This window comes from Antechinus flavipes, chromosome 3 (assembly GCF_016432865.1).
Source record: "Antechinus flavipes isolate AdamAnt ecotype Samford, QLD, Australia chromosome 3, AdamAnt_v2, whole genome shotgun sequence".
NCBI classification, from domain to species: domain Eukaryota; kingdom Metazoa; phylum Chordata; class Mammalia; order Dasyuromorphia; family Dasyuridae; genus Antechinus; species Antechinus flavipes.
This window is the reverse complement of record NC_067400.1, coordinates 381,641,680-381,650,887: the sequence shown is the minus strand read 5'-3', so window position 1 is coordinate 381,650,887 and position 9,208 is coordinate 381,641,680. Positions and strand designations below refer to the sequence as shown.

Below are 9,208 nucleotides of genomic sequence, written 5' to 3'. Positions count from 1 at the left end.
AAATTCTTTTGAGACAGTTCATGACACTAGTCTTTGAACCCAAATTTTTGGGATCCCCTTTCCAACCTCAACAGCATCACATCCAATGAACTCTAGTTCATTCAGCCATTTTTCAATTGTTTGAATAACTTCTTCCTTTTCAGTTGTCACTACAAATATTTTTATACGTAAATGACATTTTGTTCTTTCTTTTATTTCTTTTTGGTTTAAACCCAGCAGTGGAATTTTTCAAAGGAACATCTTTTGGACTTATGCAGAATCTAAAAGCTCTGTTCTCTGAAGTCCTGAAACAGGAATGTTTGTGAAATTAGAAACCAGCAATAGTAAGATATTATGATGGCCAGTATATGATACATTTCTTACTACTACCTTTCAGCATATAGGGGAGAAACTTCCTAGGCAAATAATTATAGACTGAGAGACGATTTATTATCAGTGGAAAAGAAATCAGGAACTTTTATTTCTTATACTTCTTTGATGGCTTGGAAGAGGAGAGAAACTGACTGGACATGTTCATAAAACTACCACATTCATAGTCATAACTATGAACCTGCCTAAGTCTAGGCAAAGTCTACTACTTGATGCAGTACTGTATGTTGTTGTATTTCTTTCATTGAGTCAGTCACTAAGGAAAATATAACAGCGGGTCAAGCTTGTTTGCTTGTGGGTTAGAGGCCATAATGAACTGATCACATGACTGTGGTTCATTGAAATACAGGTGACTAAGGGAGGAGGTAGAGTTTTCTCTGTGGAATACATTCTTCATTCACCACACCCATGAGACTAACAAAGAGAATACAGTCAATGAGAGAGGGGGGTGGGAAAGGAGGGAGAGGGGGGAGGACTGATATTCATTGAAATACAAGTGACTAAAGGAGGAGGTAGAGTTTTCTCTGTGGAAAAGGTTTTTCATTCACCACACCCATGAGACTAACTAACAAAGTCTCAGTCAATCAGAGAAAGAGAGGGCTGAATTACAGAAGAATTCTCACTCCCCAAGAACCACAGAAAGCTCAGAACTTGCTTTGGTGTTGAGTAGAGCACAAAGATGAACTTGGAACTGAGGATCAGAGATGATTAGTGATTTAAAATTGGATTTTTAGAAATTATCTGGTCACCGTCTTGCAGATGAGGAAACTGAGTACTGCAGAGGTTACACAGGTAACAGCATAGCTATTTAGCGATTTAGAATATAACTTAGGTCCTCTAAACTTGGGGAAAAAATAGAATAGAATTTGGCTCTTCTAACTCTAAATGCAGTTTGTCTTTCCACAGTATTGAACAGGCTGCAATGCCAGAAACTGCAAGACCCAATTGGTAAAGAGAATATTATTGTCTTTCTAGCACCACCTGGTGGTCAAATTAAGAACTAGATTTCTCTTTAAAAAAGTAATACTAATAATTTATGTAACTTCCTTGCTACTTATGCCCATCTGCCTGCCTAGTCTGAAGGGGAAGCTAGATAGATCAGCATCAGTGCATAGAGCACCAGGTAGAAAAATGCAGCTTTCTGAGTTCAAATCTGGTCTCAATAATTTACCAGCAAATCATTTCCTCAGTTTCCTCATTTATAAAATGAGTAGGAGAAGGAAATGACACCATACTCCAATGTTTTTGGCAAGAAATCACAATAAATTTACACCTGGACTGAGCAAAAAATTATACTGAGGCTCAATACTATTTATGTATATTATTTTATTTCTATTAGAGTCTTCCTAGAATTGTTCATTGTTCAGAAAGAGGCATATAAAGGTATGCCTTTAGTTTTTGAAAGGCATACCAGAAAACTTTGTCAGGTCCCACCAAAATGAACAAATGAACAAAATTAACAAATGAAACTACATCTGGTGATAAACTGCCTTTTTATTTTTTGAGGATTGTCCTGCTTAGATTGAGAAGGGCTCAACATGAAGTTGGCTACAAAATAATGAAATGGTTCATTGTAAAAAAACTATCTTAATAATATCCATTAGATTATATTGAAATTGTGATCTCTGTTGGTAGAAGAAATATAGATAATACAAGTATCATACATAGATAATAAATAGTCTCAAAGTTACTTTATCATGATACTTTAATAAATTTTATTATTTAAATTAGCAAAGCCTCTAGGCATATCCAGCAAGTCTTCATTAAACACTTATTATTATTCAAAGTACTATAGGAGATAGAATATTTAGATAAGGCAGTCTCTGCCTTATAGAGCTCACAGGTTAACTTGGAGGTATCACAAAAGCACCTGGGGTACCCTAAAAGTCTTAGTAACTGTTTTCTGTTATAAAAAAGAATAAAACTGCACTAAGACTTTTGGGATTCCCTGTAAACACTAGTATAAGATATTACAAAAGTGCATTTGAAAAGTTCAGAACAAAGTACTTTATGAAATCTGGGGCGAAGAAAGATCTGAGATCAGGGAAGGTATTATCCCTGAGATGACATTTAAATTGAGTTTTATGGGATGATAAACTAGATTTGAATTCTAAGGATATAGCTCAAATTGCCTACACATCTATGGATGGGCAGAAACTGAGCAAGCAAAAAATAGAAGTACAAACAATCCAGTCATAGATAACACACAAAAAAAAAAAAAAAAGAAAGAAATGGATGGAGTCTGTTGAGGAAATGATAATAATCATGAAGAGTAATAGGTGACATAGTACTATGTGCTTAAAGTCAGGAAGATTCATCTTCTTGAATTTAAATCTGGCCTCAGACATGTATTAATTGTGTAACTCTGGGCAAGTCACTTAATCTTGTTTGCCTCAGTTTCTCATTTGTAAAATGAGTGATGAAGGAAATGGAAATTCATTCCAGTATCTCTGCCAAGAATATCCCAAAAAGGATCATGAGAAGTCGAATAAATTTAGATCTGGAAAGAATTTTAGAGAAGCATAGCTTTTTAAAGATGAATTAACCAAGAAGAAATAAAATGACTTGCAAAAAAAGTTATGACTTCATTTTTATTAAATACAGGAGTGTTCCCATTTGCAGTTAGACCCCAGCCCATGGCATTGCAGGAATATTTATGAATCCATCATCACTACTAATAATCCTCCCTCAAATTTTTGTTTTCTACCAGATAAAACCAAATGGTCATGAATCAAAAGTAAAGAGACTAAATTGAACACACTAACCAGGCAAAACAGTCAAGTGAAACAGATAAGAAACATTCTCATAGCTATTCCCAAATGACTGCCTCCTCTACAATTGTATCCCAGGAATTATTCTGCTTAGTTCCAAATTAACCATTCTTCCTCTCCAAGGAAATGAGAGAAGAATTAAGGATTTATTATCAGCTGGATGCTGGAGAAACTTTGCCACAAAAGGAATACTGGGCTTCTCAGCTCTTGAAATACAGTCACTAATCTCCCACATAACTCCTTGTAGTCTTAGACTGAAAACCTGATTATGTACTAGAGGTCAGCATACTATCGCCATTTTCTTCCCTACTCTAGGCAACTAATCGTTACAATACTATCATTATGTGAGGGTGTGTGTGTGTGTGTGTGTTTAACATAATAGTACTTTATCTTTTCCCCAGATACAAGAATGATTTTACCATTCATTTTTATATTATTTTGAGTTCCAAATTTTCCTTCCTCCTTCCCTTCTATCCCTCCTCTTTTTCTAAAGAAGGTAGACAGTTTTATCTAATTTATACATATGCTATCATGTAAAACATATTTACATATTAGTCACAATTATGAAATAAGAAAAAGATCAAAAGAAAGAAAAAAAAACGAGAAAAATTAAAGTGGAAAAAATGCTTTTATTTGCATCATTTCTTTGTCTAGGAATGCATAGCATTTTTCCTAAGTCTTTTGGAGTTGTCTTAGCTCTTTGCATTGCTGAGAATACTTATGTCATTCACAAGTGATCATCTTACAATAATGCTGTTACTTTGTACACAGTACATTTTACTTTATATTAGTTCATGGAAATCTTTCTAGGTTTTTCTGAGAGCATTCATTCATCATTTCTTATAGCACAATAGTATTCCCTCATAATTATATACCAGAATTTATTCAGTCATTCCTCAACTTATGGGTATTTTCAATTCTTTGTCTCAATTTTAAATTCTTTGCAGAAAAAAAGCTGCTATAATTTTTTTGTGTATATAGTTATTTTCTTTTTTCATTTTTTAATCTCTACATTGCTAGGTCAAAGGATGTACATGGTTTTATAATCCTTTGAGCATAGTTCCAAATTGCTCTTTAGAATGGCTGAAGCAATTTACAGCTTCATAAACAATGTATTAATGTCTCAGTTTTCCCACATCCTCTCCAACATTTGTTATTTTCCTTTTTTGTCCTTGTATCTTTTATCTTTAAATGGGATTACTTCCTCCATTTCATACTCCTCCCTCAATCCCTTATTCCATTGGGGGAGGGAAGGAGGCTCTTAGAAACTCTAACTTGTACAGTTTGAGAGAGCTTTACCATATATAAATATACAAATATATATAGATGTATGTATGTATGTATATATAAATATACTTTTTTAAACATGGGAGAAAGGACAAAGTACCCAATATAGAAAAAGTATATACACAATTCAATAAGGATATAGTTAAGTACGATATTTTTTGTCTTGTCTTTTGCATAACTGTGTGCTCTTATTTCATAATGTATCTTGCCCCCTGATTGTGTGAAAATATAGAAAATTATATTCTGTAGTAATGTCTGTGTTCATTTTGCTGTCGGATAAATTATTTTACTGAGTCACTCTTTTGCCAATTATTGTTACTAAACTATTTTAATGGCTTAGGATGGTAATTTTTTTTTTCATTTATATGTTTCCATTATGTAAGTTTACTGAAACCTTAATAAAATATTGAATTCATCTACCAAAAAAAAAAAAAAGAAAGAAATGAGGCTTTTATCAGATAAATTTGCTTCAGTTGTTTTTTTCACAATTGCTTTTGCTAATCATATTTTCCCTTTGTTTATTCTGTTCTTTTTTTTCATCCCGTCCTTCCCCAAAAGTGTTTGCTCCAATAGACCCTCCTTTCTCTCACCCACTCATCCTCTTGCCTTTTTACTTTCCTATAGAGTAAGATAGATTTCTATACTTGTTTGAGTATATATATTATTCCTTCTTTCAGCCAGTTCTGATTAAAGTACATACATTCCCTTTAAATACTCTCTCTTTCCCTCCATTGTAAAAGCTTTTTTAAAATTTCATTTATGTTCGACAATTTACCCCACTCCACCACTTCCTTCCCCTTTCTTCCAATATATTCCTTTCTTATCCTTTCATTTTAATTTTTTTAGATATCATCCCTTTACATTGAACTAGCACTTGTACCCATTCTCCTTCCCTCCCTTTCTCTCTCTCTCTCTCTCTCTCTGTATATATATATATATATTCCTTTTAACTGCACTAGAAATGAGAAAGTTCTTATGTTACAAGTATCATCTTTCTATCTATGAATGTAAGTAGTTTAACTTTTTAAAGTCCCTTATTATTTCTCTTTCCTTTTTATCCTTTTCTGTTTTTCTAGAGTCTTGTATTTGAAAGTCAAATTTTTATTCAGCGCTGGTCTTTTCATCAAGAATGCTTGAAAATACTTTGTTTCATTGACTATTCCTTTCCCCCCTGAAGTATTATATTTAGTTTTGCTGGGTAGATGAATCTTGGTTATAATCCTGGCTCCTTTGCCTTTTAGAATATCATATTCCAAGTCCTCTAATTCATTAATATAAATGCTGCTAAATCTTGTTTTATCTTGACTATGGCTTCACAATATTTGAGCTGATGGAAGTACCACCTCATACCTATCAAACTGGCTAAGATGATAGGAACAAATAATAATGAATGTTGGATGTGAAATACTATTGCATTGTTGGTGAAGTTGTGAACTGAGCCAACTATTTTGGAGACCAATTTAGAACTATACCCAAAGGGCTATAAAACTGCATATCCTTTTAATCAACAGTATCACTACAGGGTCTGTATTCCAAAGAGATCTTTATCTCTTTGAATCTTTATCCAAAGGATAAAGGATCTTTATCAAAGCAACAACAACAACAACAAAAGTGACATCATCCTGGGCCCTAACAAAGCTAAGACTCTATTAGATTAGACAAAATAGAAATGTTGTCAATTCTAATGAGTGTAAAATTTTTAAAATACATGAAATAGGAAAGGTGAAATTGAAATTATTTTGACTACAGAGGGGACTTTATAAATAAATCTGGAAAGACTTCTGATAACAAGTCATTGCTGGGCATCTAGTCTTTGAATGTTTCCTTTTGAGATAGAAGTAAGGTCTTTTAATAACAAAAGTGTGACCTTCACACATGATCAAACTTTCTGTGCTCCCCAACTTTCATCTCTCCTCTTGGGAACAATACTATTCAGGCATAAGATGAAATAAGCTACTTGAACATCTCAGAAACTGAGATGCAGGTATAAGGAAGAAATGGTCCCATGTCTTACACTCCTGATGTGTTGACCACTTGGTGCAATAATTTTCTCAATGCCAATTTCACTTTATTGTTCTTCAGTGTATATATAAAGGGATTCAGGGACAGAATGACAATATAATTCAATACCTCAATCACAGAATCCAGCCAAGAAATAGAAGCAGGTTTAAGATAAGACTCTAGGCCCACAGAACAATAAGATAGAGATTAGATGGGTGCAACAGGTGGAGAAGGATGTGTCTGCCTTCTGATGAGCTGATTTTTAATATAGAAAACAATACAAATGCATGGAATAACAATGAGCAGAAAACATAGAAGAGTTAAAATACCAGCATTGGTGAAACTCATCATCTAGTCTAGAGAAATGTCTGTACAAGCTAGTGGCAATACCATAAGGATGTTACAAAAGAAATTAATTTACCTCATTTGGGCCACAGTATAGTAGCATAAAGATGAAAAATTTAAGCATAACTGCACGCAGACAGCTCCGCTCCTCAACTAGAAATCCTTAGGTTCATAATAACTGTATACCTCAGATGACTGCAAAGTGGTGATTGTATGCCTTCACAATATAGAGGAAACACTCAGTGAGCCCAGAAAATGGTAGAAGAATTATTGAGATGGACAACCTTGGTAAGAGATGGTATGACTATCCTATGAAATAAAGAAACATTTTAGGAGAACTTACAGAAGGAAAAAGAGCAATTGAATGCTTTGTATCCATTCCTCTTGTGAGGAAAGGGAATTTTTTTCAAATTTTAAAAAAATTTATCTTAAAACAAATAGAAAACAGAAAAAAATTGTCATTTCCACATGAATTCTCATATGAGAGGATTCAAAATATATAACAATAAATTTCCATTTCAAGGAAGCATAATATAACATAATAAAAATAATAAAAAACACATTTCATTCAGAAGTGTCCATCTTTCTTCCTTGTAGGTTTTCTTTTGTTCTCTGATATGTACTTTTTTACTTCATTCTTTTTCCCCCTTTCTTTCCCTAAATCCCCTAAGCAGGCTACAATTAAATATGAAAAATATTTTTTTACATATATACATGTACATGCATACATACATATACATACACAATACACACACACATATGTAAACATCGATATACATTATGTCTTGCTTTCTATCCTACTAATTCTTCTACTTTACTTCCACCTATTAACTTGCCTTCCTATTACTTAACCTCCCCCTCTGTTCCAGCCCCAAGAGTCCCTCCTTTCTCCTTTATCTTTTCCCTCCCTCTTTATGCCTTTTATTCCCTTTCCCATTGATCTACATGCCTTATTCCACTCTTGTAAATCTACACACATTTCTATAACCCACTTTATCCTGTTCCCTCCCCTACTTATTTCTTAATAGATTTTGGAGGGTGTTATACCCTTCTTGGGATAGAGATAGAGATATATAGATATATGTATAAATATTTCCCTCTTTAATCTGTTATTGATATGATCATGATTTCAAAACTACCAGCCCTCCTCTCCCATATAATTTCTCTGTGTTGGTTCTTTCCCTTGCACTTTATTCATATAGTATAGTTACTATTTTTACCTTCTTCTACATGATTTTGCTTTTTATAATCACATTCTACTAAGTTCTACCCAAATCTTTCTTTGAATGAGTCAATTACTAATGACAATCTTAGAGATAGCTTTTACATGAGTTCAGATTTATTTGGAACAAAATCCTGAAACTCTGACAGTTCATTGAATGTTCATTTTTTTTTCATTTATTTTATACTTATTTTTTCTGATGATACTTTAGTACACCTAGTTCTTTTAATTATCGATACATAATATTACAGGACCTTCAGTCTTGATAAGTTGTTTTTATTTTCTCTATCTTGTGTCCCAGTTTCTTAAAAATGAATGCATGTTGTTCCTCTAGACCTAAAGCTCTGCTTTGTAATCTATTCCATATCCCACTAGGGTCTTGTATTGATCTCATTTTTTTCTCTTAGCAACTGGAGCTTTCACCATAGCTCCAATAGTTGAGTCCTTTATTGTTATCCTCTACTTCTTCTCCTTTTGTTGCCATCTTCCTAGATTTGTGCCTCCTAGCTGTTCTGCAATTGTTGTGATGACTGCTTTTCCCACTTACTGTATTTCCTTAGACATCTCCTCACAAGGACTATCTGTCTATTTTAGGTCCATTCTTCCTTGATTGTTTACCCATTTGTAGCAGATATTTTTTAGATAACCACTGTTTGGATCTTTCTAATTGTCAGTGCTGCTCCATAGTTTGTTTTTCTTTTTATTTTGCTGAAGTAATTTTATTCTATTTATTTATTTTTTGCTGAGGTAATTGCCTAGAATCACACAGCTAGAAAGTGTTAAGTTTCTAAAGCTAGATTTGAACTCAGGTCCTCCTGATTTCAGGGCTGGTACTCTATCCAATACACCATTTAGTTGCCTTTCCATAGTTTTTTTTTTTTTTTTTTTTTTTTTTTTTAAACTGGATTTGTGATTTAAGGAGTACAACAATGCTAATTGGCACTTTATCTGTATTTTATCATCTTTGAAAGTTCCCTGTGCCACTGAGAGATTATGTGATTATCATACAACCTCAGTCTTTAACCTCAGTGAGCCCAATTCTTTCTCCTTGATAGTCTACTGCCTCTTTTGTTTCATTTTTAATGATTAGAAGCAAGAAGCTTCAGTACTAGTATATATAAGGGATAATAGAATAAAGATAAACTCTAAAATCTCATTTTAAAGCACATGAATATAAGCAAAGGAGTTATGATGGGAATCTTTAGGGGATGAT

The 9,208-nt window shown here is 33.3% G+C and overlaps 1 pseudogene; it reads right to left on the bottom strand.

Moving 5' to 3' along the window:
* Window positions 1-6,437: 6,437 nt before the first annotated feature.
* Window positions 6,438-7,152, bottom strand: LOC127557261 (olfactory receptor 958-like; annotated as a pseudogene).
* Window positions 7,153-9,208: the final 2,056 nt, after the last annotated feature.